The 26,589-nt window shown below is 46.5% G+C and overlaps 9 non-coding genes across 9 annotated transcripts; all 9 read right to left on the bottom strand.

Moving 5' to 3' along the window:
- Positions 1–7,887: 7,887 nt before the first annotated feature.
- On the bottom strand, positions 7,888–7,959 carry trnad-guc (transfer RNA aspartic acid (anticodon GUC)). The gene has a single exon. It is a non-coding gene; the product is annotated as a tRNA-Asp (tRNA).
- Positions 7,960–11,938: 3,979 nt separating this feature from the next.
- On the bottom strand, positions 11,939–12,010 carry trnad-guc (transfer RNA aspartic acid (anticodon GUC)). Its single transcript has one exon. It is a non-coding gene; the product is annotated as a tRNA-Asp (tRNA).
- A 1,965-nt stretch (positions 12,011–13,975) lies between these two features.
- Positions 13,976–14,047, bottom strand: trnad-guc (transfer RNA aspartic acid (anticodon GUC)). The gene has a single exon. It is a non-coding gene; the product is annotated as a tRNA-Asp (tRNA).
- A 1,951-nt stretch (positions 14,048–15,998) lies between these two features.
- Positions 15,999–16,070, bottom strand: trnad-guc (transfer RNA aspartic acid (anticodon GUC)). The gene has a single exon. It is a non-coding gene; the product is annotated as a tRNA-Asp (tRNA).
- A 1,960-nt stretch (positions 16,071–18,030) lies between these two features.
- On the bottom strand, positions 18,031–18,102 carry trnad-guc (transfer RNA aspartic acid (anticodon GUC)). Its single transcript has one exon. It is a non-coding gene; the product is annotated as a tRNA-Asp (tRNA).
- A 1,942-nt stretch (positions 18,103–20,044) lies between these two features.
- trnad-guc (transfer RNA aspartic acid (anticodon GUC)) lies at positions 20,045–20,116 on the bottom strand. Its single transcript has one exon. It is a non-coding gene; the product is annotated as a tRNA-Asp (tRNA).
- Positions 20,117–22,084: 1,968 nt separating this feature from the next.
- Positions 22,085–22,156, bottom strand: trnad-guc (transfer RNA aspartic acid (anticodon GUC)). The gene has a single exon. It is a non-coding gene; the product is annotated as a tRNA-Asp (tRNA).
- Positions 22,157–24,113: 1,957 nt separating this feature from the next.
- On the bottom strand, positions 24,114–24,185 carry trnad-guc (transfer RNA aspartic acid (anticodon GUC)). The gene has a single exon. It is a non-coding gene; the product is annotated as a tRNA-Asp (tRNA).
- A 1,953-nt stretch (positions 24,186–26,138) lies between these two features.
- Positions 26,139–26,210, bottom strand: trnad-guc (transfer RNA aspartic acid (anticodon GUC)). The gene has a single exon. It is a non-coding gene; the product is annotated as a tRNA-Asp (tRNA).
- Between the last annotated feature and the right edge of the window lie 379 nt (positions 26,211–26,589).

Genomic DNA, 26,589 nt, shown 5'->3' with positions numbered 1-26,589 from the left:
TAAGATCATGGCTGATCAGATATTATACTCAACGCCACTTTCCTGCCCGCTCCCCATAACCCTTGACTCCACTGCAGCTCAAATATATGTCTATCTCCACCTTGAATATATTCAGTGGCTCCGCCTCCACAGCTCTCTGAGGTAGAGGATTCCAAAGATTCACGACATTCTGAGAGAAGAAATTCCTCCTCATCTCCGTTTCAAATGGGCGACCGGATATCCTGGAGCTTTGCCCCCTAGTTGTAGATTCCCCTAGGAGGGGAAACATCCTCCCTGCATCTATCCTGTCAAGCACCCTCAGAATCCTATACAGAGAGAGACAGGGACAAAGAGGGAGACAAAGATAGACATACAGAGCGAGACAGTCAGTTTGACGTCTTGCAGAGTGGTCCGAGGGATAAGGAACTTCAGTTATGTTGAGAGTTTGTGATTGTTTTCCTCAGACGGTTAAGAGGAAATTTAATAAGAGGCTTTCAAAATTACAAGGGGATTTGATTGAGGTAATAAGGAGAAACGCTTGCCAGTGGCAGGTATGACGGTAACCAGAGGAGACCAATTGAAGATAGCAGAATCAGTATGGGGAGAATTGTATTATGCAGCAAGGGCTCAGGCCTACTGAATATCTTACTGCTTAGAAATGTTATCACGGCCCAACTCTCTCTCACTAAAGTCTTGCACACTTTGCTAACTTTCAAATGTTGCATTCTTCAAACTGGCGTTGAGTTGATTGATAGCCGTGCTGTGATAAGCTAAGTTTGTTAGGGGGGTGCAGCCTGCAAGAAAATACATGGAAGTTTGATAATAACCGTGACTGTTCTGACACTGTCAGCTGCAGTTAAATGTGGGCATGCACACGTTTAAATTGTCTCGTCCCAAATGTAATTTCCTGCTGACTTTGAAACAGCAGGCATTTTACAAAAGGCAAGGAAGTGCATTGTGTACCTGTTGAGACATCAGCAGTGTTGAAATTGCAAAGGTTGATCAGGAGCAGACATTTCTTCGCGCGGGTGCATTGATTGGAGGCATTTCAAACAGCCTCAAAACGCACTGTTCCCTAACCGGGAATCGAATCACGGGCCGCGGCGGTGAAAGCGCCGAATCCTAACCACTAGGAAAGCTGCAAGAAGCTGCCTGCCAGCAAGCAGAGCAACGCAGACTTTCCTCCTTGCTGCTTTGAAATTCAGATCACTTTCACGCCAGGCAAACTTTTCGTACAAGATGACATCTTTTAGACGAGAACACAAAGGACATGTTCACTAAGCCACAGCATCAAGTGCGGGAAGGGGTCCATTTGCCATATATTTCCTTCTATGCTTTTCTCAGAGACAGAGGCATAAAGTCAGAGAGAAGCCGTCGGGGAAGTGAAAACTGAACATCATAATATCCACGACATTGTCCAGGAAATGGTTATGCAGTGCTTGAGACAAAGCAGCAAACACACACAAAATATCCGTATGTGCTCTCTTTGTGTGGGTATGTCTCAGATATCCATCTCAGTGTCATGCATTCATGGAGGCTGGCAGCACGGTGGGAGGCCATTCGGCCAATCGTGCCTGTGCTGTCTCTTTGAAAGAGCAGTCGTGCTTTCTCCCGCTGTTATCTCATTTTCTCTCTCCCTCCTCAGTGCCCCACACAACAGGCAAACAGAAGGAGAACACTCTACTAACGAGGAACTGGTGCAGGGAGTTGTTATAAATTTCGTCATGTTCATATTTTAAAATTATTTTCGTTCATTTTGTTCTATTCAACTTTTCCCAGGGTCTTTTTAAGGAGCTGCCCAAAGGTTTAAAATTGGGGATGTTAAAAATTCTCCCCGTCGGGGAATTGAACCCCGGTCTCTCGCGTGACAGGCGGGGATACTCACCACTATACTAACGAGGAACTGAAAGGTGCCGAATCTGTCAGAGCAAAAATCGACCTGTGAACAGAGGGACAGAGGCATAAGGGACAGAAATAAGAACAGAAGGAATCGGAGCAGGAGTGGGCCATTCGGCCCCTCGAGCCTGCCCCGCCATTCAATAAGATCATGGCTGATCAGATCTTGTACTCAACGCCACTTTCCTGCCCGCTCCCCATAACCCTTGACTCCACTGCAGCTCAAATATATGTCTATCTCCACCTTGAATATATTCAGTGGCTCCGCCTCCACAGCTATCTGGGGTAGAGGATTCCAAAGATTCACGACATTCTCAGATAACAAATTCCTCCTCATCTCCGTTTTAAATGGGCGACCGGATATCCTGGAGCTTTGCCCCCTAGTTGTAGATTCCCCCAGGAGGGGAAACATCCTCCCAGCATCTATCCTGTCAAGCACCCTCAGAATCCTATACAGAGAGAGACAGGGACAAAGAGGGAGACAAAGATAGACATACAGAGCGAGACAGTCAGTTTGACGTCTTGCAGAGTGGTCCGAGGGATAAGGAACTTCAGTTATGTTGAGAGTTTGTGATTGTTTTCCTCAGACGGTTAAGAGGAAATTTAATAAGAGGCTTTCAAAATTACAAGGGGATTTGATTGAGGTAATAAGGAGAAACGCTTGCCAGTGGCAGGTATGACGGTAACCAGAGGAGACCAATTGAAGATAGCAGAATCAGTATGGGGAGAATTGTATTACGCAGCAAGGGCTCAGGCCTACTGAATATCTTACTGCTTAGAAATGTTATCACGGCCCAACTCTCTCTCACTAAAGTCTTGCACACGTTGCTAACTTTCAAATGTTGCATTCTTCAAACTGGCGTTGAGTTGATTGATAGCCGTGCTGTGATAAGCTAAGTTTGTTAGGGGGGTGCAGCCTGCAAGAAAATACATGGAAGTTTGATAATAACCGTGACTGTTCTGACACTGTCAGCTGCAGTTAAATGTGGGCATGCACACGTTTAAATTGTCTCGTCCCAAATGTAATTTCCTGCTGACTTTGAAACAGCAGGCATTTTACAAAAGGCAAGGAAGTGCATTGTGTACCTGTTGAGACATCAGCAGTGTTGAAATTGCAAAGGTTGATCAGGAGCGGACATTTCTTCGCGCGGGTGCATTGATTGGAGGCATTTCAAACAGCCTCAAAACGCACTGTTCCCTAACCGGGAATCGAATCACGGGCCGCGGCGGTGAAAGCGCCGAATCCTAACCACTAGGAAAGCTGCAAGAAGCTGCCTGCCAGCAAGCAGAGCAACGCAGACTTTCCTCCTTGCTGCTTTGAAATTCAGATCACTTTCACGCCAGGCAAACTTTTCGTACAAGATGACATCTTTTAGACGAGAACACAAAGGACATGTTCACTAAGCCACAGCATCAAGTGCGGGAAGGGGTCCATTTGCCATATATTTCCTTCTATGCTTTTCTCAGAGACAGAGGCATAAAGTCAGAGAGAAGCCGTCGGGGAAGTGAAAACTGAACATCATAATATCCACGACATTGTCCAGGAAATGGTTATGCAGTGCTTGAGACAAAGCAGCAAACACACACAAAATATCCGTATGTGCTCTCTTTGTGTGGGTATGTCTCAGATATCCATCTCAGTGTCATGCATTCATGGAGGCTGGCAGCACGGTGGGAGGCCATTCGGCCAATCGTGCCTGTGCTGTCTCTTTGAAAGAGCAGTCGTGCTTTCTCCCGCTGTTATCTCATTTTCTCTCTCCCTCCTCAGTGCCCCACACAACAGGCAAACAGAAGGAGAACACTCTACTAACGAGGAACTGGTGCAGGGAGTTGTTATAAATTTCGTCATGTTCATATTTTAAAATTATTTTCGTTCATTTTGTTCTATTCAACTTTTCCCAGGGTCTTTTTAAGGAGCTGCCCAAAGGTTTAAAATTGGGGATGTTAAAAATTCTCCCCGTCGGGGAATTGAACCCCGGTCTCTCGCGTGACAGGCGGGGATACTCACCACTATACTAACGAGGAACTGAAAGGTGCCGAATCTGTCAGAGCAAAAATCGACCTGTGAACAGAGGGACAGAGGCATAAGGGACAGAAATAAGAACAGAAGGAATCGGAGCAGGAGTGGGCCATTCGGCCCCTCGAACCTGCCCCGCCATTCAATAAGATCATGGCTGATCAGATCTTGTACTCAACGCCACTTTCCTGCCCGCTCCCCATAACCCTTGACTCCACTGCAGCTCAAATATATGTCTATCTCCACCTTGAATATATTCAGTGGCTCCGCCTCCACAGCTATCTGGGGTAGAGGATTCCAAAGATTCACGACATTCTCAGATAACAAATTCCTCCTCATCTCCGTTTTAAATGGGCGACCGGATATCCTGGAGCTTTGCCCCCTAGTTGTAGATTCCCCCAGGAGGGGAAACATCCTCCCAGCATCTATCCTGTCAAGCACCCTCAGAATCCTATACAGAGAGAGACAGGGAAAAAGAGGGAGACAAAGATAGACATACAGAGCGAGACAGTCAGTTTGACGTCTTGCAGAGTGGTCCGAGGGATAAGGAACTTCAGTTATGTTGAGAGTTTGTGATTGTTTTCCTCAGACGGTTAAGAGGAAATTTAATAAGAGGCTTTCAAAATTACAAGGGGATTTGATTGAGGTAATAAGGAGAAACGCTTGCCAGTGGCAGGTATGACGGTAACCAGAGGAGACCAATTGAAGATAGCAGAATCAGTATGGGGAGAATTGTATTACGCAGCAAGGGCTCAGGCCTACTGAATATCTTACTGCTTAGAAATGTTATCACGGCCCAACTCTCTCTCACTAAAGTCTTGCACACGTTGCTAACTTTCAAATGTTGCATTCTTCAAACTGGCGTTGAGTTGATTGATAGCCGTGCTGTGATAAGCTAAGTTTGTTAGGGGGGTGCAGCCTGCAAGAAAATACATGGAAGTTTGATAATAACCGTGACTGTTCTGAAACTGTCAGCTGCAGTTAAATGTGGGCATGTACACGTTTAAATTGTCTCGTCCCAAATGTAATTTCCTGCTGACTTTGAAACAGCAGGCATTTTACAAAAGGCAAGGAAGTGCATTGTGTACCTGTTGAGGCAGCAGCAGTGTTGAAATTGCAAAGGTTGATCAGGAGCAGGCATTGCTTCGCGCGGGTGCATTGATTGGAGGCATTTCAAACAGCCTCAAAACGCACTGTTTTCTAATCGGGAATCGAACCCGGGCCGCGGCAGTGAAAGCGCTGAATCTTAACCACTAGACCACCAGGGAAGCTGCAAAAAGCTCCAAGAAGCTGCCTGCCAGCAAGCAGAGCAACGCAGACTTTCCTCCTTGCTGCTTTGAAATTCAGATCACTTTCACGCCAGGCAAACTTTTCGTACAAAATGACATCTTTTAGACGGGAACACAAAGGACATGTTCACTAAGCCACAGCATCAAGTGCGGGAAGGGGTCCATTTGCCATAGATTACCTTCTATGCTTTTCTCAGAGACAGAGGCATAAAGTCAGAGAGAAGCCGTCGGGGAAGTGAAAACTGAACATCATAATATCCACGACATTGTCCAGGAAATGGTTATGCAGTGCTTGAGACAAAGCAGCAAACACACACAAAATACCCGTATGTGCTCTCTTTGTGTGGGTATGTCTCAGATATCCATCTCAGTGTCATGCATTCATGGAGGCTGGCAGCACGGTGGGAGGCCATTCGGCCAATCGTGCCTGTGCTGTCTCTTTGAAAGAGCAGTCGTGCTTTCTCCCGCTGTTATCTCATTTTCTCTCTCCCTCCTCAGTGCCCGACACAACAGGCAAACAGAAGGAGAACACTCTACTAACGAGGAACTGGTGCAGGGAGTTGTTATAAATTTCGTCATGTTCATATTTTAAAATTATTTTCGTTCATTTTGTTGTATTCAACTTTTCCCAGGGTCTTTTTAAGGAGCTGCCCAAAGGTTTAAAATTGGGGATGTTAAAAATTCTTCCCGTCGGGGAATTGAACCGCGGTCTCTCGCGTGACAGGCGGGGATACTCACCACTATACTAACGAGGAACTGAAAGGTGCCGAATCTGTCAGAGCAAAAATCGACCTGTGAACAGAGGGACAGAGGCATAAGGGACAGAAATAAGAACAGAAGGAATAGGAGCAGGAGTGGGCCATTCGGCCCCTCGAGCCTGCCCCGCCATTCAATAAGATCATGGCTGATCAGATCTTGTACTCAACGCCACTTTCCTGCCCGCTCCCCATAACCCTTGACTCCACTGCAGCTCAAATATATGTCTATCTCCACCTTGAATATATTCAGTGGCTCCGCCTCCACAGCTCTCTGGGGTAGAGGATTCCAAAGATTCACGACATTCTCAGATAAGAAATTCCTCCTCATCTCCGTTTTAAATGGGCGACCGGATATCCTGGAGCTTTGCCCCCTAGTTGTAGATTCCCCCAGGAGGGGAAACATCCTCCCTGCATCTATCCTGTCAAGTACCCTCAGAATCCTATACAGAGAGAGACAGGGACAAAGAGGGAGACAAAGATAGACATACAGAGCGAGACAGTCAGTTTGACGTCTTGCAGAGTGGTCCGAGGGATAAGGAACTTCAGTTATGTTGAGAGTTTGTGATTGTTTTCCTCAGACGGTTAAGAGGAAATTTAATAAGAGGCTTTCAAAATTACAAGGGGATTTGATTGAGGTAATAAGGAGAAACGCTTGCCAGTGGCAGGTATGACGGTAACCAGAGGAGACCAATTGAAGATAGCAGAATCAGTATGGGGAGAATTGTATTACGCAGCAAGGGCTCAGGCCTACTGAAAATCTTACTGCTTAGAAATGTTATCACGGCCCAACTCTCTCTCACTAAAATCTTGCACACGTTGCTAACTTTCAAATGTTGCATTCTTCAAACTGGCGTTGAGTTGATTGATAGCCGTGCTGTGATAAGCTAAGTTTGTTAGGGGGGTGCAGCCTGCAAGAAAATACATGGAAGTTTGATAATAACCGTGACTGTTCTGACACTGTCAGCTGCAGTTAAATGTGGGCATGTACACGTTTAAATTATCTCGTCCCAAATGTAATTTCCTGCTGACTTTGAAACAGCAGGCATTTTACAAAAGGCAAGGAAGTGCATTGTGTACCTGTTGAGGCAGCAGCAGTGTTGAAATTGCAAAGGTTGATCAGGAGCAGGCATTGCTTCGCGCGGGTGCATTGATTGGAGGCATTTCAAACAGCCTCAAAACGCACTGTTTTCTAATCGGGAATCGAACCCGGGCCGCGGCAGTGAAAGCGCCGAATCTTAACCACTAGACCACCAGAGAAAAAGCTGCAAGAAGCTGCCTGCCAGCAAGCAGAGCAACGCAGACTTTCCTCCTTGCTGCTTTGAAATTCAGATCACTTTCACGCCAGGCAAACTTTTCGTACAAAATGACATCTTTTAGACGAGAACACAAAGGACATGTTCACTAAGCCACAGCATCAAGTGCGGGAAGGGGTCCATTTGCCATATATTACCTTCTATGCTTTTCTCAGAGACAGAGGCATAAAGTCAGAGAGAAGCCGTCGGGGAAGTGAAAACTGAACATCATAATATGCACGACATTGTCCAGGAAATGGTTATGCAGTGCTTGAGACAAAGCAGCAAACACACACAAAATACCCGTATGTGCTATCTTTGTGTGGGTATGTCTCAGATATCCATCTCAGTGTCATGCATTCATGGAGGCTGGCAGCAAGGTGGGAGGCCATTCGGCCAATCGTGCCTGTGCTGTCTCTTTGAAAGAGCAGTCGTGCTTTCTCCCGCTGTTATCTCATTTTCTCTCTCCCTCCTCAGTGCCCGACACAACAGGCAAGGAGAACACTCTACTAACGAGGAACTGGTGCAGGGAGTTGTTATAAATTTCGTCATGTTCATATTTTAAAATTATTTTCGTTCATTTTGTTCTATTCAACTTTTCCCAGGGTCTTTTTAAGGAGCTGCCCAAAGGTTTAAAATTGGGGATGTTAAAAATTCTCCCCGTCGGGGAATTGAACCCCGGTCTCCCGCGTGACAGGCGGGGATACTCACCACTATACTAACGAGGAACTGAAAGGTGCCGAATCTGTCAGAGCAAAAACCGACCTGTGAACAGAGGGACAGAGGCATAAGGGACAGAAATAAGAACAGAAGGAATAGGAGCAGGAGTGGGCCATTCGGCCCCTCGAGCCTGCCCCGCCATTCAATAAGATCATGGCTGATCAGATCTTGTACTCAACGCCACTTTCCTGCCCGCTCCCCATAACCCTTGACTCCACTGCAGCTCAAATATATGTCTATCTCCACCTTGAATATATTCAGTGGCTCCGCCTCCACAGCTCTCTGGGGTAGAGGATTCCAAAGATTCACGACATTCTGAGAGAAGAAATTCCTCCTCATCTCCGTTTTAAATGGGCGACCGGATATCCTGGAGCTTTGCCCCCTAGTTGTAGATTCCCCCAGGAGGGGAAACATCCTCCCTGCATCTATCCTGTCAAGCACCCTCAGAATCCTATACAGAGAGAGACAGGGACAAAGAGGGAGACAAAGATAGACATACAGAGCGAGACAGTCAGTTTGACGTCTTGCAGAGTGGTCCGAGGGATAAGGAACTTCAGTTATGTTGAGAGTTTGTGATTGTTTTCCTCAGACGGTTAAGAGGAAATTTAATAAGAGGCTTTCAAAATTACAAGGGGATTTGATTGAGGTAATAAGGAGAAACGCTTGCCAGTGGCAGGTATGACGGTAACCAGAGGAGACCAATTGAAGATAGCAGAATCAGTATGGGGAGAATTGTATTACGCAGCAAGGGCTCAGGCCTACTGAATATCTTACTGCTTAGAAATGTTATCACGGCCCAACTCTCTCTCACTAAAGTCTTGCACACGTTGCTAACTTTCAAATGTTGCATTCTTCAAACTGGCGTTGAGTTGATTGATAGCCGTGCTGTGATAAGCTAAGTTTGTTAGGGGGGTGCAGCCTGCAAGAAAATACATGGAAGTTTGATAATAACCGTGACTGTTCTGACACTGTCAGCTGCAGTTAAATGTGGGCATGTACACGTTTAAATTGTCTCGTCCCAAATGTAATTTCCTGCTGACTTTGAAACAGCAGGCATTTTACAAAAGGCAAGGAAGTGCATTGTGTACCTGTTGAGGCAGCAGCAGTGTTGAAATTGCAAAGGTTGATCAGGAGCAGACATTGCTTCGCGCGGGTGCATTGATTGGAGGCATTTCAAACAGCCTCACAAACGCACTGTTCCCTAATCGGGAATCGAACCCGGGCCGCGGCAGTAAAAGCGCCGAATCTTAACCACTAGACCACCAGGGAAGCTGCAAAAAGCTGCAAGAAGCTGCCTGCCAGCAAGCAGAGCAACGCAGACTTTCCTCCTTGCTGCTTTGAAATTCAGATCACTTTCACGCCAGGCAAACTTTTCGTACAAGATGACATCTTTTAGACGAGAACACAAAGGACATGTTCACTAAGCCACAGCATCAAGTGCGGGAAGGGGTCCATTTGCCATATATTACCTTCTATGCTTTTCTCAGAGACAGAGGCATAAAGTCAGAGAGAAGCCGTCGGGGAAGTGAAAACTGAACATCATAATATCCACGACATTGTCCAGGAAATGGTTATGCAGTGCTTGAGACAAAGCAGCAAACACACACAAAATACCCGTATGTGCTCTCTTTGTGTGGGTATGTCTCAGATATCCATCTCAGTGTCATGCATTCATGGAGGCTGGCAGCACGGTGGGAGGCCATTCGGCCAATCGTGCCTGTGCTGTCTCTTTGAAAGAGCAGTCGTGCTTTCTCCCGCTGTTATCTCATTTTCTCTCTCCCTCCTCAGAGCCCCACACAACAGGCAAACAGAAGGAGAACACTCTACTAACGAGGAACTGGTGCAGGGAGTTGTTATAAATTTCGTCATGTACATATTTTAAAATTATTTTCGTTCATTTTGTTCTATTCAACTTTTCCCAGGGTCTTTTTAAGGAGCTGCCCAAAGGTTTAAAATTGGGGATGTTAAAAATTCTCCCGGTCGGGGAATTGAACCCCGGTCTCCCGCGTGACAGGCGGGGATACTCACCACTATACTAACGAGGAACTGAAAAGTGCCGAATCTGTCAGAGCAAAAATCGACCTGTGAACAGAGGGACAGAGGCAGAAGGGACAGAAATAAGAACAGAAGGAATAGGAGCAGGAGTGGGCCATTCGGCCCCTCGAACCTGCCCCGCCATTCAATAAGATCATGGCTGATCAGATCTTCTACTCAACGCCACTTTCCTGCTCGCTCCCCATAAACCTTGACTCCACTGCAGCTCAAATATATGTCTACCTCCACCTTGAATATATTCAGTGGCTCCGCCTCCACAGCTCTCTGGGGTAGAGGATTCCAAAGATTCAAGACATTCTGAGAGAACAAATTCCTCCTCATCTCCGTTTTAAATGGGCGACCGGATATCCTGGAGCTTTGCCCCCGAGTTGTAGATTCCCCCAGGAGGGGAAACATCCTCCCTGCATCTATCCTGTCAAGCACCCTCAGAATCCTATAGAGAGAGAGACAGGGACAAAGATAGACATACAGAGCGAGACAGTCAGTTTGACGTCTTGCAGAGTGGTCCGAGGGATAAGGAACTTCAGTTATGTTGAGAGTTTGTGATTGTTTTCCTCAGACGGTTAAGAGGAAATTTAATAAGAGGCTTTCAAAATTACAAGGGGATTTGATTGAGGTAATAAGGAGAAACGCTTGCCAGTGGCAGGTATGACGGTAACCAGAGGAGACCAATTGAAGATAGCAGAATCAGTATGGGGAGAATTGTATTACGCAGCAAGGGCTCAGGCCTACTGAATATCTTCCTGCTTAGAAATGTTATCACGGCCCAACTCTCTCTCACTAAAGTCTTGCACACGTTGCTAACTTTCAAATGTTGCATTCTTCAAACTGGCGTTGAGTTGATTGATAGCCGTGCTGTGATAAGCTAAGTTTGTTAGGGGGGTGCAGCCTGCAAGAAAATACATGGAAGTTTGATAATAACCGTGACTGTTCTGACACTGTCAGCTGCAGTTAAATGTGGGCATGTACACGTTTAAATTGTCTCGTCCCAAATGTAATTTCCTGCTGACTTTGAAACAGCAGGCATTTTACAAAAGGCAAGGAAGTGCATTGTGTACCTGTTGAGGCAGCAGCAGTGTTGAAATTGCAAAGGTTGATCAGGAGCAGGCATTGCTTCGCGCGGGTGCATTGATTGGAGGCATTTCAAACAGCCTCAAAACGCACTGTTCCCTAATCGGGAATCGAACCCGTGCCGCGGCAGTAAAAGCGCCGAATCTTAACCACTAGACCACCAGGGAAGCTGCAAAAAGCTGCCTGCCAGCAAGCAGAGCAACGCAGACTTTCCTCCTTGCTGCTTTGAAATTCAGATCACTTTCACGCCAAGCAAACTTTTCGTACAAGATGACATCTTTTAGACGAGAACACAAAGGACATGTTCACTAAGCCATAGCATCAAGTGCGGGAAGGGGTCCATTTGCCATATATTACCTTCTATGCTTTTCTCAGAGACAGAGGCATAAAGTCAGAGAGAAGCCGTCGGGGAAGTGAAAACTGAACATCATAATATCCACGACATTGTCCAGGAAATGGTTATGCAGTGCTTGAGACAAAGCAGCAAACACACACAAAATACCCGTATGTGCTCTCTTTGTGTGGGTATGTCTCAGATATCCATCTCAGTGTCATGCATTCATGGAGGCTGGCAGCACGGTGGGAGGCCATTCGGCCAATCGTGCCTGTGCTGTCTCTTTGAAAGAGCAGTCGTGCTTTCTCCCGCTGTTATCTCATTTTCTCTCTCCCTCCTCAGTGCCCCACACAACAGGCAAACAGAAGGAGAACACTCAACTAACGAGGAACTGGTGCAGGGAGCTGTTATAAATTTCGTCATGTACATATTTTAAAATTATTTTCGTTCATTTTGTTCTATTCAACTTTTCCCAGGGTCTTTTTAAGGAGCTGCCCAAAGGTTTAAAATTGGGGATGTTAAAAATTCTCCCCGTCGGGGAATTGAACCCCGGTCTCCCGCGTGACAGGCGGGGATACTCACCACTATACTAACGAGGAACTGAAATGTGCCGAATCTGTCAGAGCAAAAATCGACCTGTGAACAGAGGGACAGAGGCAGAAGGGACAGAAATTAGAACAGAAGGAATAGGAGCAGGAGTGGGCCATTCGGCCCCTCGAGCCTGCCCCGCCATTCAATAAGATCATGGCTGATCAGATCTTGTACTCAACGCCACTTTCCTGCCCGCTCCCCATAACCCTTGACTCCACTGCAGCTCAAATATATGTCTATCTCCACCTTGAATATATTCAGTGGCTCCGCCTCCACAGCTCTCTGGGGTAGAGGATTCCAAAGATTCACGACATTCTGAGAGAAGAAATTCCTCCTCATCTCCGTTTTAAATGGGCGACCGGATATCCTGGAGCTTTGCCCCCTAGTTGTAGATTCCCCCAGGAGGGGAAACATCCTCCCTGCATCTATCCTGTCAAGCACCCTCAGAATCCTATACAGAGAGAGACAGGGACAAAGAGGGAGACAAAGATAGACATACAGAGCGAGACAGTCAGTTTGACGTCTTGCAGAGTGGTCCGAGGGATAAGGAACTTCAGTTATGTTGAGAGTTTGTGATTGTTTTCCTCAGACGGTTAAGAGGAAATTTAATAAGAGGCTTTCAAAATTACAAGGGGATTTGATTGAGGTAATAAGGAGAAACGCTTGCCAGTGGCAGGTATGACGGTAACCAGAGGAGACCAATTGAAGATAGCAGAATCAGTATGGGGAGAATTGTATTACGCAGCAAGGGCTCAGGCCTACTGAATATCTTACTGCTTAGAAATGTTATCACGGCCCAACTCTCTCTCACTAAAGTCTTGCACACGTTGCTAACTTTCAAATGTTGCATTCTTCAAACTGGCGTTGAGTTGATTGATAGCCGTGCTGTGATAAGCTAAGTTTGTTAGGGGGGTGCAGCCTGCAAGAAAATACATGGAAGTTTGATAATAACCGTGACTGTTCTGACACTGTCAGCTGCAGTTAAATGTGGGCATGTACACGTTTAAATTGTCTCGTCCCAAATGTAATTTCCTGCTGACTTTGAAACAGCAGGCATTTTACAAAACGCAAGGAATTGCATTGTGTACCTGTTGAGGCAGCAGCAGTGTTGAAATTGCAAAGGTTGATCAGGAGCAGACATTGCTTCGCGCGGGTGCATTGATTGGAGGCATTTCAAACAGCCTCACAAACGCACTGTTCCCTAATCGGGAATCGAACCCGGGCCGCGGCAGTAAAAGCGCCGAATCTTAACCACTAGACCACCAGGGAAGCTGCAAAAAGCTGCAAGAAGCTGCCTGCCAGCAAGCAGAGCAACGCAGACTTTCCTCCTTGCTGCTTTGAAATTCAGATCACTTTCACGCCAGGCAAACTTTTCGTACAAGATGACATCTTTTAGACGAGAACACAAAGGACATGTTCACTAAGCCACAGCATCAAGTGCGGGAAGGGGTCCATTTGCCATATATTACCTTCTATGCTTTTCTCAGAGACAGAGGCATAAAGTCAGAGAGAAGCCGTCGGGGAAGTGAAAACTGAACATCATAATATCCACGACATTGTCCAGGAAATGGTTATGCAGTGCTTGAGACAAAGCAGCAAACACACACAAAATACCCGTATGTGCTCTCTTTGTGTGGGTATGTCTCAGATATCCATCTCAGTGTCATGCATTCATGGAGGCTGGCAGCACGGTGGGAGGCCATTCGGCCAATCGTGCCTGTGCTGTCTCTTTGAAAGAGCAGTCGTGCTTTCTCCCGCTGTTATCTCATTTTCTCTCTCCCTCCTCAGAGCCCCACACAACAGGCAAACAGAAGGAGAACACTCTACTAACGAGGAACTGGTGCAGGGAGTTGTTATAAATTTCGTCATGTACATATTTTAAAATTATTTTCGTTCATTTTGTTCTATTCAACTTTTCCCAGGGTCTTTTTAAGGAGCTGCCCAAAGGTTTAAAATTGGGGATGTTAAAAATTCTCCCCGTCGGGGAATTGAACCCCGGTCTCCCGCGTGACAGGCGGGGATACTCACCACTATACTAACGAGGAACTGAAATGTGCCGAATCTGTCAGAGCAAAAATCGACCTGTGAACAGAGGGACAGAGGCAGAAGGGACAGAAATTAGAATAAGAACAGAAGGAGGAGTGGGCCATTCGGCCCCTCGAGCCTGCCCCGCCATTCAATAAGATCATGGCTGATCAGATCTTATACTCAACGCCACTTTCCTGCCCGCTCCCCATAACCCTTGACTCCACTGCAGCTCAAATATATGTCTATCTCCACCTTGAATATATTCAGTGGCTCCGCCTCCACAGCTCTCTGGGGTAGAGGATTCCAAAGATTCACGACATTCTGAGAGAACAAATTCCTCCTCATCTCCGTTTTAAATGGGCGACCGGATATCCTGGAGCTTTGCCCCCGAGTTGTAGATTCCCCCAGGAGGGGAAACATCCTCCCTGCATCTATCCTGTCAAGCACCCTCAGAATCCTATACAGAGAGAGACAGGGACAAAGAGGGAGACAAAGATAGACATACAGAGCGAGACAGTCAGTTTGACGTCTTGCAGAGTGGTCCGAGGGATAAGGAACTTCAGTTATGTTGAGAGTTTGTGATTGTTTTCCTCAGACGGTTAAGAGGAAATTTAATAAGAGGCTTTCAAAATTACAAGGGGATTTGATTGAGGTAATAAGGAGAAACGCTTGCCAGTGGCAGGTATGACGGTAACCAGAGGAGACCAATTGAAGATAGCAGAATCAGTATGGGGAGAATTGTATTACGCAGCAAGGGCTCAGGCCTACTGAATATCTTCCTGCTTAGAAATGTTATCACGGCCCAACTCTCTCTCACTAAAGTCTTGCACACGTTGCTAACTTTCAAATGTTGCATTCTTCAAACTGGCGTTGAGTTGATTGATAGCCGTGCTGTGATAAGCTAAGTTTGTTAGGGGGGTGCAGCCTGCAAGAAAATACATGGAAGTTTGATAATAACCGTGACTGTTCTGACACTGTCAGCTGCAGTTAAATGTGGGCATGTACACGTTTAAATTGTCTCGTCCCAAATGTAATTTCCTGCTGACTTTGAAACAGCAGGCATTTTACAAAAGGCAAGGAAGTGCATTGTGTACCTGTTGAGGCAGCAGCAGTGTTGAAATTGCAAAGGTTGATCAGGAGCAGGCATTGCTTCGCGCGGGTGCATTGATTGGAGGCATTTCAAACAGCCTCAAAACGCACTGTTCCCTAATCGGGAATCGAACCCGGGCCGCGGCAGTAAAAGCGCCGCATCTTAACCACTAGACAACCAGGGAAGCTGCAAAAAGCTGCCTGCCAGCAAGCAGAGCAACGCAGACTTTCCTCCTTGCTGCTTTGAAATTCAGATCACTTTCACGCCAGGCAAACTTTTCGTACAAGATGACATCTTTTAGACGAGAACACAAAGGACATGTTCACTAAGCCACAGCATCAAGTGCGGGAAGGGGTCCATTTGCCATATATTACCTTCTATGCTTTTCTCAGAGACAGAGGCATAAAGTCAGAGAGAAGCCGTCGGGGAAGTGAAAACTGAACATCATAATATCCACGACATTGTCCAGGAAATGGTTATGCAGTGCTTGAGACAAAGCAGCAAACACACACAAAATACCCGTATGTGCTCTCTTTGTGTGGGTATGTCTCAGATATCCATCTCAGTGTCATGCATTCATGGAGGCTGGCAGCACGGTGGGAGGCCATTCGGCCAATCGTGCCTGTGCTGTCTCTTTGAAAGAGCAGTCGTGCTTTCTCCCGCTGTTATCTCATTTTCTCTCTCCCTCCTCAGTGCCCCACATAACAGGCAAACAGAAGGAGAACACTCAACTAACGAGGAACTGGTGCAGGGAGTTGTTATAAATTTCGTCATGTACATATTTTAAAATTATTTTCGTTCATTTGGTTCTGTTCAACTTTTCCCAGGGTCTTTTTAAGGAGCTGCCCAAAGGTTTAAAATTGGGGATGTTAAAAATTCTCCCCGTCGGGGAATTGAACCCCGGTCTCCCGCGTGACAGGCGGGGATACTCACCACTATACTAACGAGGAACTGAAAGATGCCGAATCTGTCAGAGCAAAAATCGACCTGTGAACAGAGGGACAGAGGCAGAAGGGACAGAAATTAGAATAAGAACAGAAGGAACAGGAGCAGGAGTGGGCCATTCGGCCCCTCGAGCCTGCCCTGCCATTCAATAATATCATGGCTGATCAGATCTTATAATCAACGCCACTTTCCTGCCCGCTCCCCATAACCCTTGACTCCACTGCAGCTCAAATATATGTCTATCTCCACCTTGAATATATTCAGTGGCTCCGCCTCCACAGCTCTCTGGGGTAGAGGATTCCAAAGATTCACGACATTCTGAGAGAACAAATTCCTCCTCATCTCCGTTTTAAATGGGCGACCGGATATCCTGGAGCTTTGCCCCCGAGTTGTAGATTCCCCCAGGAGGGGAAACATCCTCCCTGCCTCTATCCTGTCAAGCACCCTCAGAATCCTATACAGAGAGAGACAGGGACAAAGAGGGAGACAAAGATAGACATACAGAGCGAGACAGTCAGTTTGACGTCTTGCAGAGTGGTCCGAGGGATAAGGAACTTCAGTTATGTTGAGAGTTTGTGATTGTTTTCCTCAGACGGTTAAGAGGAAATTTAATAAGAGGCTTTCAAAATTACAAGGGGATTTGATTGAGGTAATAAGGAGAAACGCTTGCCAGTGGCAGGTATGACGGTAACCAGAGGAGACCAATTGAAGATAGCAGAATCAGTATGGGGAGAATTGTATTACGCAGCAAGGGCTCAGGCCTACTGAATACCTTCCTGCTTAGAAATGTTATCACGGCCCAACTCTCTCTCACTAAAGTCTTGCACACGTTGCTAACTTTCAAATGTTGCATTCTTCAAACTGGCGTTGAGTTGATTGATAGCCGTGCTGTGATAAGCTAAGTTTGTTAGGGGGGTGCAGCCTGCAAGAAAATACATGGAAGTTTGATAATAACCGTGACTGTTCTGACACTGTCAGCTGCAGTTAAATGTGGGCATGTACACGTTTAAATTGTCTCGTCCCAAATGTAATTTCCTGCTGACTTTGAAACAGCAGGCATTTTACAAAAGGCAAGGAAGTGCATTGTGTACCTGTTGAGGCAGCAGCAGTGTTGAAATTGCAAACGTTGATCAGGAGCAGGCATTGCTTCGCGCGGGTGCATTGATTGGAGGCATTTCAAACAGCCTCAAAACGCACTGTTCCCTAATCGGGAAACGAACCCGGGCCGCGGCAGTAAAAGCGCCGAATCTTAACCACTAGACCACCAGGGAAGCTGCAAAAAGCTGCCTGCCAGCAAGCAGAGCAACGCAGACTTTCCGCCTTGCTGCTTTGAAATTCAGATCACTTTCACGCCAGACAAACTTTTCGTACAAGATGACATCTTTTAGACGAGAACACAAAGGACATGTTCACTAAGCCACAGCATCAAGTGCGGGAAGGGGTCCATTTGCCATATATTTCCTTCTATGCTTTTCTCAGAGACAGAGGCATAAAGTCAGAGAGAAGCCGTCGGGGAAGTGAAAACTGAACATCATAATATCCACGACATTGTCCAGGAAATGGTTATGCAGTGCTTGAGACAAAGCAGCAAACACACACAAAATACCCGTATGTCCTCTCTTTGTGTGGGTATGTCTCAGATATCCATCTCAGTGACATGCATTCATGGAGGCTGGCAGCACGGTGGGAGGCCATTCGGCCAATCGTGCCTGTGCTGTCTCTTTGAAAGAGCAGTCGTGCTTTCTCCCGCTGTTATCTCATTTTCTCTCTCCCTCCTCAGTGCCCCACACAACAGGCAAACAGAAGGAGAACACTCTACTAACGAGGAACTGGTGCAGGGAGTTGTTATAAATTTCGTCATGTTCATATTTTAAAATTATTTTCGTTCATTTTGTTCTATTCAACTTTTCCCAGGGTCTTTTTGAGGAGCTGCCCAAAGGTTTAAAATTGGGGATGTTAAAAATTCTCCCCGTCGGGGAATTGAACCCCGGTCTCCCGCGTGACAGGCGGGTATACTCACCACTATACTAACGAGGAACTGAAAGGTGCCGAATCTGTCAGAGCAAAAATCGACCTGTGAACAGAGGGACAGAGGCAGAAGGGACAGAAATAAGAACAGAAGGAATAGGAGCAGGAGTGGGCCATTCGGCCCCTCGAGCCTGCCCCGCCATTCAATAAGATCATGGCTGATCAGATCTTGTACTCAACGCCACTTTCCTGCCCGCTCCCCATAACCCTTGACTCCACTGCAGCTCAAATATATGTCTATCTCCACCTTGAATATATTCAGTGGCTCCGCCTCCACAGCTCTCTGGGGTAGAGGATTCCAAAGATTCACGACATTCTGAGAGAACAAATTCCTCCTCATCTCCGTTTTAAATGGGCGACCGGATATCCTGGAGCTTTGCCCCCTAGTTGTAGATTCCCCCAGGAGGGGAAACATCCTCCCTGCATCTATCCTGTCAAGCACCCTCAGAATCCTATACAGAGAGAGACAGGGACAAAGATAGACATACAGAGCGAGACAGTCAGTTTGACGTCTTGCAGAGTGGTCCGAGGGATAAGGAACTTCAGTTATGTTGAGAGTTTGTGATTGTTTTCCTCAGACGGTTAAGAGGAAATTTAATAAGAGGCTTTCAAAATTACAAGGGGATTTGATTGAGGTAATAAGGAGAAACGCTTGCCAGTGGCAGGTATGACGGTAACCAGAGGAGACCAATTGAAGATAGCAGAATCAGTATGGGGAGAATTGTATTACGCAGCAAGGGCTCAGGCCTACTGAATATCTTCCTGCTTAGAAATGTTATCACGGCCCAACTCTCTCTCACTAAAGTCTTGCACACGTTGCTAACTTTCAAATGTTGCATTCTTCAAACTGGCGTTGAGTTGATTGATAGCCGTGCTGTGATAAGCTAAGTTTGTTAGGGGGGTGCAGCCTGCAAGAAAATACATGGAAGTTTGATAATAACCGTGACTGTTCTGACACTGTCAGCTGCAGTTAAATGTGGGCATGTACACGTTTAAATTGTCTCGTCCCAAATGTAATTTCCTGCTGACTTTGAAACAGCAGGCATTTTACAAAAGGCAAGGAAGTGCATTGTGTACCTGTTGAGGCAGCAGCAGTGTTGAAATTGCAAAGGTTGATCAGGAGCAGGCATTGCTTCGCGCGGGTGCATTGATTGGAGGCATTTCAAACAGCCTCAAAACGCACTGTTCCCTAATCGGGAATCGAACCCGTGCCGCGGCAGTAAAAGCGCCGAATCTTAACCACTAGACCACCAGGGAAGCTGCAAAAAGCTGCCTGCCAGCAAGCAGAGCAACGCAGACTTTCCTCCTTGCTGCTTTGAAATTCAGATCACTTTCACGCCAAGCAAACTTTTCGTACAAGATGACATCTTTTAGACGAGAACACAAAGGACATGTTCACTAAGCCATAGCATCAAGTGCGGGAAGGGGTCCATTTGCCATATATTACCTTCTATGCTTTTCTCAGAGACAGAGGCATAAAGTCAGAGAGAAGCCGTCGGGGAAGTGAAAACTGAACATCATAATATCCACGACATTGTCCAGGAAATGGTTATGCAGTGCTTGAGACAAAGCAGCAAACACACACAAAATACCCGTATGTGCTCTCTTTGTGTGGGTATGTCTCAGATATCCATCTCAGTGTCATGCATTCATGGAGGCTGGCAGCACGGTGGGAGGCCATTCGGCCAATCGTGCCTGTGCTGTCTCTTTGAAAGAGCAGTCGTGCTTTCTCCCGCTGTTATCTCATTTTCTCTCTCCCTCCTCAGTGCCCCACACAACAGGCAAACAGAAGGAGAACACTCAACTAACGAGGAACTGGTGCAGGGAGCTGTTATAAATTTCGTCATGTACATATTTTAAAATTATTTTCGTTCATTTTGTTCTATTCAACTTTTCCCAGGGTCTTTTTAAGGAGCTGCCCAAAGGTTTAAAATTGGGGATGTTAAAAATTCTCCCCGTCGGGGAATTGAACCCCGGTCTCCCGCGTGACAGGCGGGGATACTCACCACTATACTAACGAGGAACTGAAATGTGCCGAATCTGTCAGAGCAAAAATCGACCTGTGAACAGAGGGACAGAGGCAGAAGGGACAGAAATTAGAATAAGAACAGAAGGAACAGGAGCAGGAGTGGGCCATTCGGCCCCTCGAGCCAGCCCCGCCATTCAATAAGATCATGGCTGATCAGATCTTATACTCAACGCCACTTTCCTGCCCGCTCCCCATAACCCTTGACTCCACTGCAGCTCAAATATATGTCTATCTCCACCTTGAATATATTCAGTGGCTCCGCCTCCACAGCTCTCTGGGGTAGAGGATTCCAAAGATTCACGACATTCTGAGAGAACAAATTCCTCCTCATCTCCGTTTTAAATGGGCGACCGGATATCCTGGAGCTTTGCCCCCGAGTTGTAGATTCCCCCAGGAGGGGAAACATCCTCCCTGCATCTATCCTGTCAAGCACCCTCAGAATCCTATACAGAGAGAGACAGGGACAAAGAGGGAGACAAAGATAGACATACAGAGCGAGACAGTCAGTTTGACGTCTTGCAGAGTGGTCCGAGGGATAAGGAACTTCAGTTATGTTGAGAGTTTGTGATTGTTTTCCTCAGACGGTTAAGAGGAAATTTAATAAGAGGCTTTCAAAATTACAAGGGGATTTGATTGAGGTAATAAGGAGAAACGCTTGCCAGTGGCAGGTATGACGGTAACCAGAGGAGACCAATTGAAGATAGCAGAATCAGTATGGGGAGAATTGTATTACGCAGCAAGGGCTCAGGCCTACTGAATATCTTACTGCTTAGAAATGTTATCACGGCCCAACTCTCTCTCACTAAAGTCTTGCACACGTTGCTAACTTTCAAATGTTGCATTCTTCAAACTGGCGTTGAGTTGATTGATAGCCGTGCTGTGATAAGCTAAGTTTGTTAGGGGTGCAGCCTGCAAGAAAATACATGGAAGTTTGATAATAACCGTGACTGTTCTGACACTGTCAGCTGCAGTTAAATGTGGGCATATACGCGTTTAAATTGTCTCGTCCCAAATGTAATTTCCTGCTGACTTTGAAACAGCAGGCATTTTACAAAAGGCAAGGAAGTGCATTGTGTACCTGTTGAGGCATCAGCAGTGTTGAAATTGCTAAAGGTTGACCAGGAGCAGACATTGCTTCGCGCGGGTGCATTGATTGGAGGCATTTCAAACAGCCTCAAAACGCACTGTTCCCTAACCGGGAATCGAACCCGGGCCGCTGCGCTGAAAGCGCCGAATCCTAACCACTAGACCACCAGGGAAGCTGCAAGAAGCTGCAAGAAGCTGCCTGCCAGCAAGCAGAGCAACGCAGACTTTCCTCCTTGCTGCTTTGAAATTCAGATCACTTTAACGCCAGGCAAACCTTTCGTACAAGATGACATCTTTTAGACGAGAACACAAAGGACATGTTCACTAAGCCACAGCATCAAGTGCGGGAAGGCGTCCATTTGCCATATATTTCCTTCTATGCTTTTCTCAGAGACAGATGCATAAAGTCAGAGAGAAGCCGTCGGGGAAGTGAAAACTGACATCATAATATCCACGACATTGTCCAGGAAATGGTTATGCAGTGCTTGAGACAAAGCAGCAAACACACACAAAATACCCGTATGTGCTCTCTTTGTGTGGGTATGTCTCAGATATCCATCTCAGTGTCATGCATTCATGGAGGCTGGCAGCACGGTGGGAGGCCTTTCGGCCAATCGTGCCTGTGCTGTCTCTTTGAAAGAGCAGTCGTGCTTACTCCCGCTGTTATCTCATTTTCTCTCTCCCTCCTCAGAGCCCCACACAACAGGCAAACAGAAGGAGAACACTCTACTAATGAGGAACTGGTGCAGGGAGCTGTTATAAATTTCGTCATGTACATATTTTAAAATTATTTTCGTTCATTTTGTTCTATTCAACTTTTCCCAGGGTCTTTTTAAGGAGCTGCTCAAAGGTTTAAAATTGGGGATGTTAAAAATTCTCCCCGTCGGGGAATTGAACCCCGGTCTCCCGCGTGACAGGCGGGGATACTCACCACTATACTAACGAGGAACTGAAAGGTGCCGAATCTGTCAGAGCCAAAATCGACCTGTGAACAGAGGGACAGAGGCAGAAGGGACAGAAATAAGAATAAGAACAGAAGGAATAGGAGCAGGAGTGGGCCATTCGGCCCCTCGAGCCTGCCCCGCCATTCAATAAGATCATGGCTGATCAGATCTTGTACTCAGCGCCACTTTCCTGCCCGCTCCCCATAACCCTTGACTCCACTGCAGCTCAAATATATGTCTATCTCCACCTTGAATATATTCAGTGGCTCCGCCTCCACAGCTCTCTGGGGTAGAGGATTCCAAAGATTCACGACATTCTGAGAGAACAAATTCCTCCTCATCTCCGTTTTAAATGGGCGACCGGATATCCTGGAGCTTTGCCCCCTAGTTGTAGATTCCCCCAGGAGGGGAAACATCCTCCCTGCATCTATCCTGTCAAGCACCCTCAGAATCCTATACAGAGAGAGACAGGGACAAAGAGGGAGACAAAGATAGACATACAGAGCGAGACAGTCAGTTTGACGTCTTGCAGAGTGGTCCGAGGGATAAGGAACTTCAGTTATGTTGAGAGTTTGTGATTGTTTTCCTCAGACTGTTAAGAGGAAATTTAATAAGAGGCTTTCAAAATTACAAGGGGATTTGATTGAGGTAATAAGGAGAAACGCTTGCCAGTGGCAGGTAGGACGGTAACCAGAGGAGACCAATTGAAGATAGCAGAATCAGTATGGGGAGAATTGTATTACGCAGCAAGGGCTCAGGCCTACTGAATATCTTACTGCTTAGAAATGTTATCACGGCCCAACTCTCTCTCACTAAAGTCTTGCACACGTTGCTAACTTTCAAATGTTGCATTCTTCAAACTGGCGTTGAGTTGATTGATAGCCGTGCTGTGATAAGCTAAGTTTGTTAGGGGTGCAGCCTGCAAGAAAATACATGGAAGTTTGATAATAACTGTGACTGTTCTGACACTGTCAGCTGCAGTTAAATGTGGGCATATACGCGTTTAAATTGTCTCGTCCCAAATGTAATTTCCTGCTGACTTTGAAACAGCAGGCATTTTACAAAAGGCAAGGAAGTGCATTGTGTACCTGTTGAGGCATCAGCAGTGTTGAAATTGCTAAAGGTTGATCAGGAGCAGACATTGCTTCGCGCGGGTGCATTGATTGGAGGCATTTCAAACAGCCTCAAAACGCACTGTTCCCTAACCGGGAATCGAACCCGGGCCGCGGTGGTGAAAGCGCCGAATCCTAACCACTAGACCACCAGGGAAGCTGCAAGAAGCTGCAAGAAGCTGCCTGCCAGCAAGCAGAGCAACGCAGACTTTCCTCCTTGCTGCTTTGAAATTCAGATCACTTTAACGCCAGGCAAACCTTTCGTACAAGATGACATCTTTTAGACGAGAACACAAAGGACATGTTCACTAAGCCACAGCATCAAGTGCGGGAAGGCGTCCATTTGCCATATATTTCCTTCTATGCTTTTCTCAGAGACAGATGCATAAAGTCAGAGAGAAGCCGTCGGGGAAGTGAAAACTGACATCATAATATCCACGACATTGTCCAGGAAATGGTTATGCAGTGCTTGAGACAAAGCAGCAAACACACACAAAATACCCGTATGTGTGGGTATGTCTCAGATATCCATCTCAGTGTCATGCATTCATGGAGGCTGGCAGCACGGTGGGAGGCCTTTCGGCCAATCGTGCCTGTGCTGTCTCTTTGAAAGAGCAGTCGTGCTTTCTCCCGCTGTTATCTCATTTTCTCTCTCCCTCCTCAGAGCCCCACACAACAGGCAAACAAAAGGAGAACACTCTACTAACGAGGAACTGGTGCAGGGAGTTGTTATAAATTTCGTCATGCACATATTTTAAAATTATTTTCGTTCATTTTGTTCTATTCAACTTTTCCCAGGGTCTTTTTAAGGAGCTGCTCAAAGGTTTAAAATTGGGGATGTTAAAAATTCTCCCCGTCGGGGAATTGAACCCCGGTCTCCCGCGTGACAGGCGGGGATACTCACCACTATACTAACGAGGAACTGAAATGTGCCGAATCTGTCAGAGCAAAAATCGACCTGTGAACAGAGGGACAGAGGCAGAAGGGACAGAAATAAGAACAGAAGGAATAGGAGCAGGAGTGGGCCATTCGGCCCCTCGAGCCTGCCCCGCCATTCAATAAGATCATGGCTGATCAGATCTTATACTCAACGCCACTTTCCTGCCCGCTCCCCATAACCCTTGACTCCACTGCAGCTCAAATATATGTCTATCTCCACCTTGAATATATTCAGTGGCTCCGCCTCCACAGCTCTCTGGGGTAGAGGATTCCAAAGATTCACGACATTCTGAGAGAAGAAATTCCTCCTCATCTCCGTTTTAAATGGGCGACCGGATATCCTGGAGCATTGCCCCCTAGTTGTAGATTCCCCTAGGAGGGGAAACATCCTCCCTGCATCTATCCTGTCAAGCACCCTCAGAATCCTATACAGAGAGAGACAGGGACAAAGAGGGAGACAAAGATAGACATACAGAGCGAGACAGTCAGTTTGACGTCTTGCAGAGTGGTCCGAGGGATAAGGAACTTCAGTTATGTTGAGAGTTTGTGATTGTTTTCCTCAGACGGTTAAGAGGAAATTTAATAAGAGGCTTTCAAAATTACAAGGGGATTTGATTGAGGTAATAAGGAGAAACGCTTGCCAGTGGCAGGTATGACGGTAACCAGAGGAGACCAATTGAAGATAGCAGAATCAGTATGGGGAGAATTGTATTATGCAGCAAGGGCTCAGGCCTACTGAATATCTTACTGCTTAGAAATGTTATCACGGCCCAACTCTCTCTCACTAAAGTCTTGCACACTTTGCTAACTTTCAAATGTTGCATTCTTCAAACTGGCGTTGAGTTGATTGATAGCCGTGCTGTGATAAGCTATGTTTGTTAGGGGGGTGCAGCCTGCAAGAAAATACATGGAAGTTTGATAATAACCGTGACTGTTCTGACACTGTCAGCTGCAGTTAAATGTGGGCATGCACACGTTTAAATTGTCTCGTCCCAAATGTAATTTCCTGCTGACTTTGAAACAGCAGGCATTTTACGAAAGGCAAGGAAGTGCATTGTGTACCTGTTGAGGCAGCAGCAGTGTTGAAATTGCAAAGGTTGATCAGGAGCAGACATTGCTTCGCGCGGGTGCATTGATTGGAGGCATTTCAAACAGCTTCAAAACGCACTGTTTTCTAATCGGGAATCGAACCCGGGCCGCGGCAATGAAAGCGCCGAATCTTAACCACTAGTCCACCAGGGAAGCTGCAAGAAGCTGCCTGCCAGCAAGCAGAGCAACGCAGACTTTCCTCCTTGCTGCTTTGAAATTCAGATCACTTTAACGCCAGGCAAACTTTTCGTACAAGATGACATCTTTTAGACGAGAACACAAAGGACATGTTCACTAAGCCACAGCATCAAGTGCGGGAAGGCGTCCATTTGCCATATATTTCCTTCTATGCTTTTCTCAGAGACAGAGGCATAAAGTCAGAGAGAAGCCGTCGGGGAAGTGAAAGCTGACATCATAATATCCACGACATTGTCGAGGAAATGGTGATGCAGTGCTTGAGACAAAGCAGCAAATACACACAAAATACCCGTATGTGCTCTCTTTGTGTGGGTATGTCTCAGATATCCATCTCAGTGTCATGCATTCATGGAGGCTGGCAGCACGGTGGGAGGCCTTTCGGCCAATCGTGCCTGTGCTGTCTCTTTGAAAGAGCAGTCGTGCTTTCTCCCGCTGTTATCTCATTTTCTCTCTCCCTCCTCAGAGCCCCACACAACAGGCAAACAGAAGGAGAACACTCTACTAACGAGGAACTGGTGCAGGGAGTTGTTATAAATTTCGTCATGCACATATTTTAAAATTATTTTCGTTCATTTTGTTCTATTCAACTTTTCCCAGGGTCTTTTTAAGGAGCTGCTCAAAGGTTTAAAATTGGGGATGTTAAAAATTCTCCCCGTCGGGGAATTGAACCCCGGTCTCCCGCGTGACAGGCGGGGATACTCACCACTATACTAACGAGGAACTGAAAGGTGCCGAATCTGTCAGAGCAAAAATCGACCTGTGAACAGAGGGACAGAGGCAGAAGGGACAGAAATAAGAATAAGAACAGAAGGAATAGGAGCAGGAGTGGGCCATTCGGCCCCTCGAGCCTGCCCCGCCATTCAATAAGATCATGGCTGATCAGATTTTATACTCAACGCCACTTTCCTGCCCGCTCCCCATAACCCTTGACTCCACTGCAGCTCAAATATATGTCTATCTCCACCTTGAATATATTCAGTGGCTCCGCCTCCACAGCTCTCTGGGGTAGAGGATTCCAAAGATTCACGACATTCTGAGAGAAGAAATTCCTCCTCATCTCCGTTTCAAATGGGCGACCGGATATCCTGGAGCTTTGCCC

The sequence above is a fragment of the Somniosus microcephalus genome, unplaced genomic scaffold, assembly GCF_052327205.1.
Source record: "Somniosus microcephalus isolate GS21.2 unplaced genomic scaffold, FLI_Smic_1.0 unresolved_chr5, whole genome shotgun sequence".
Lineage (NCBI taxonomy): Eukaryota > Metazoa > Chordata > Chondrichthyes > Squaliformes > Somniosidae > Somniosus > Somniosus microcephalus.
Note: the sequence above shows the minus strand (reverse complement) of the source record. Positions and strands in the feature narration are given on the sequence as shown.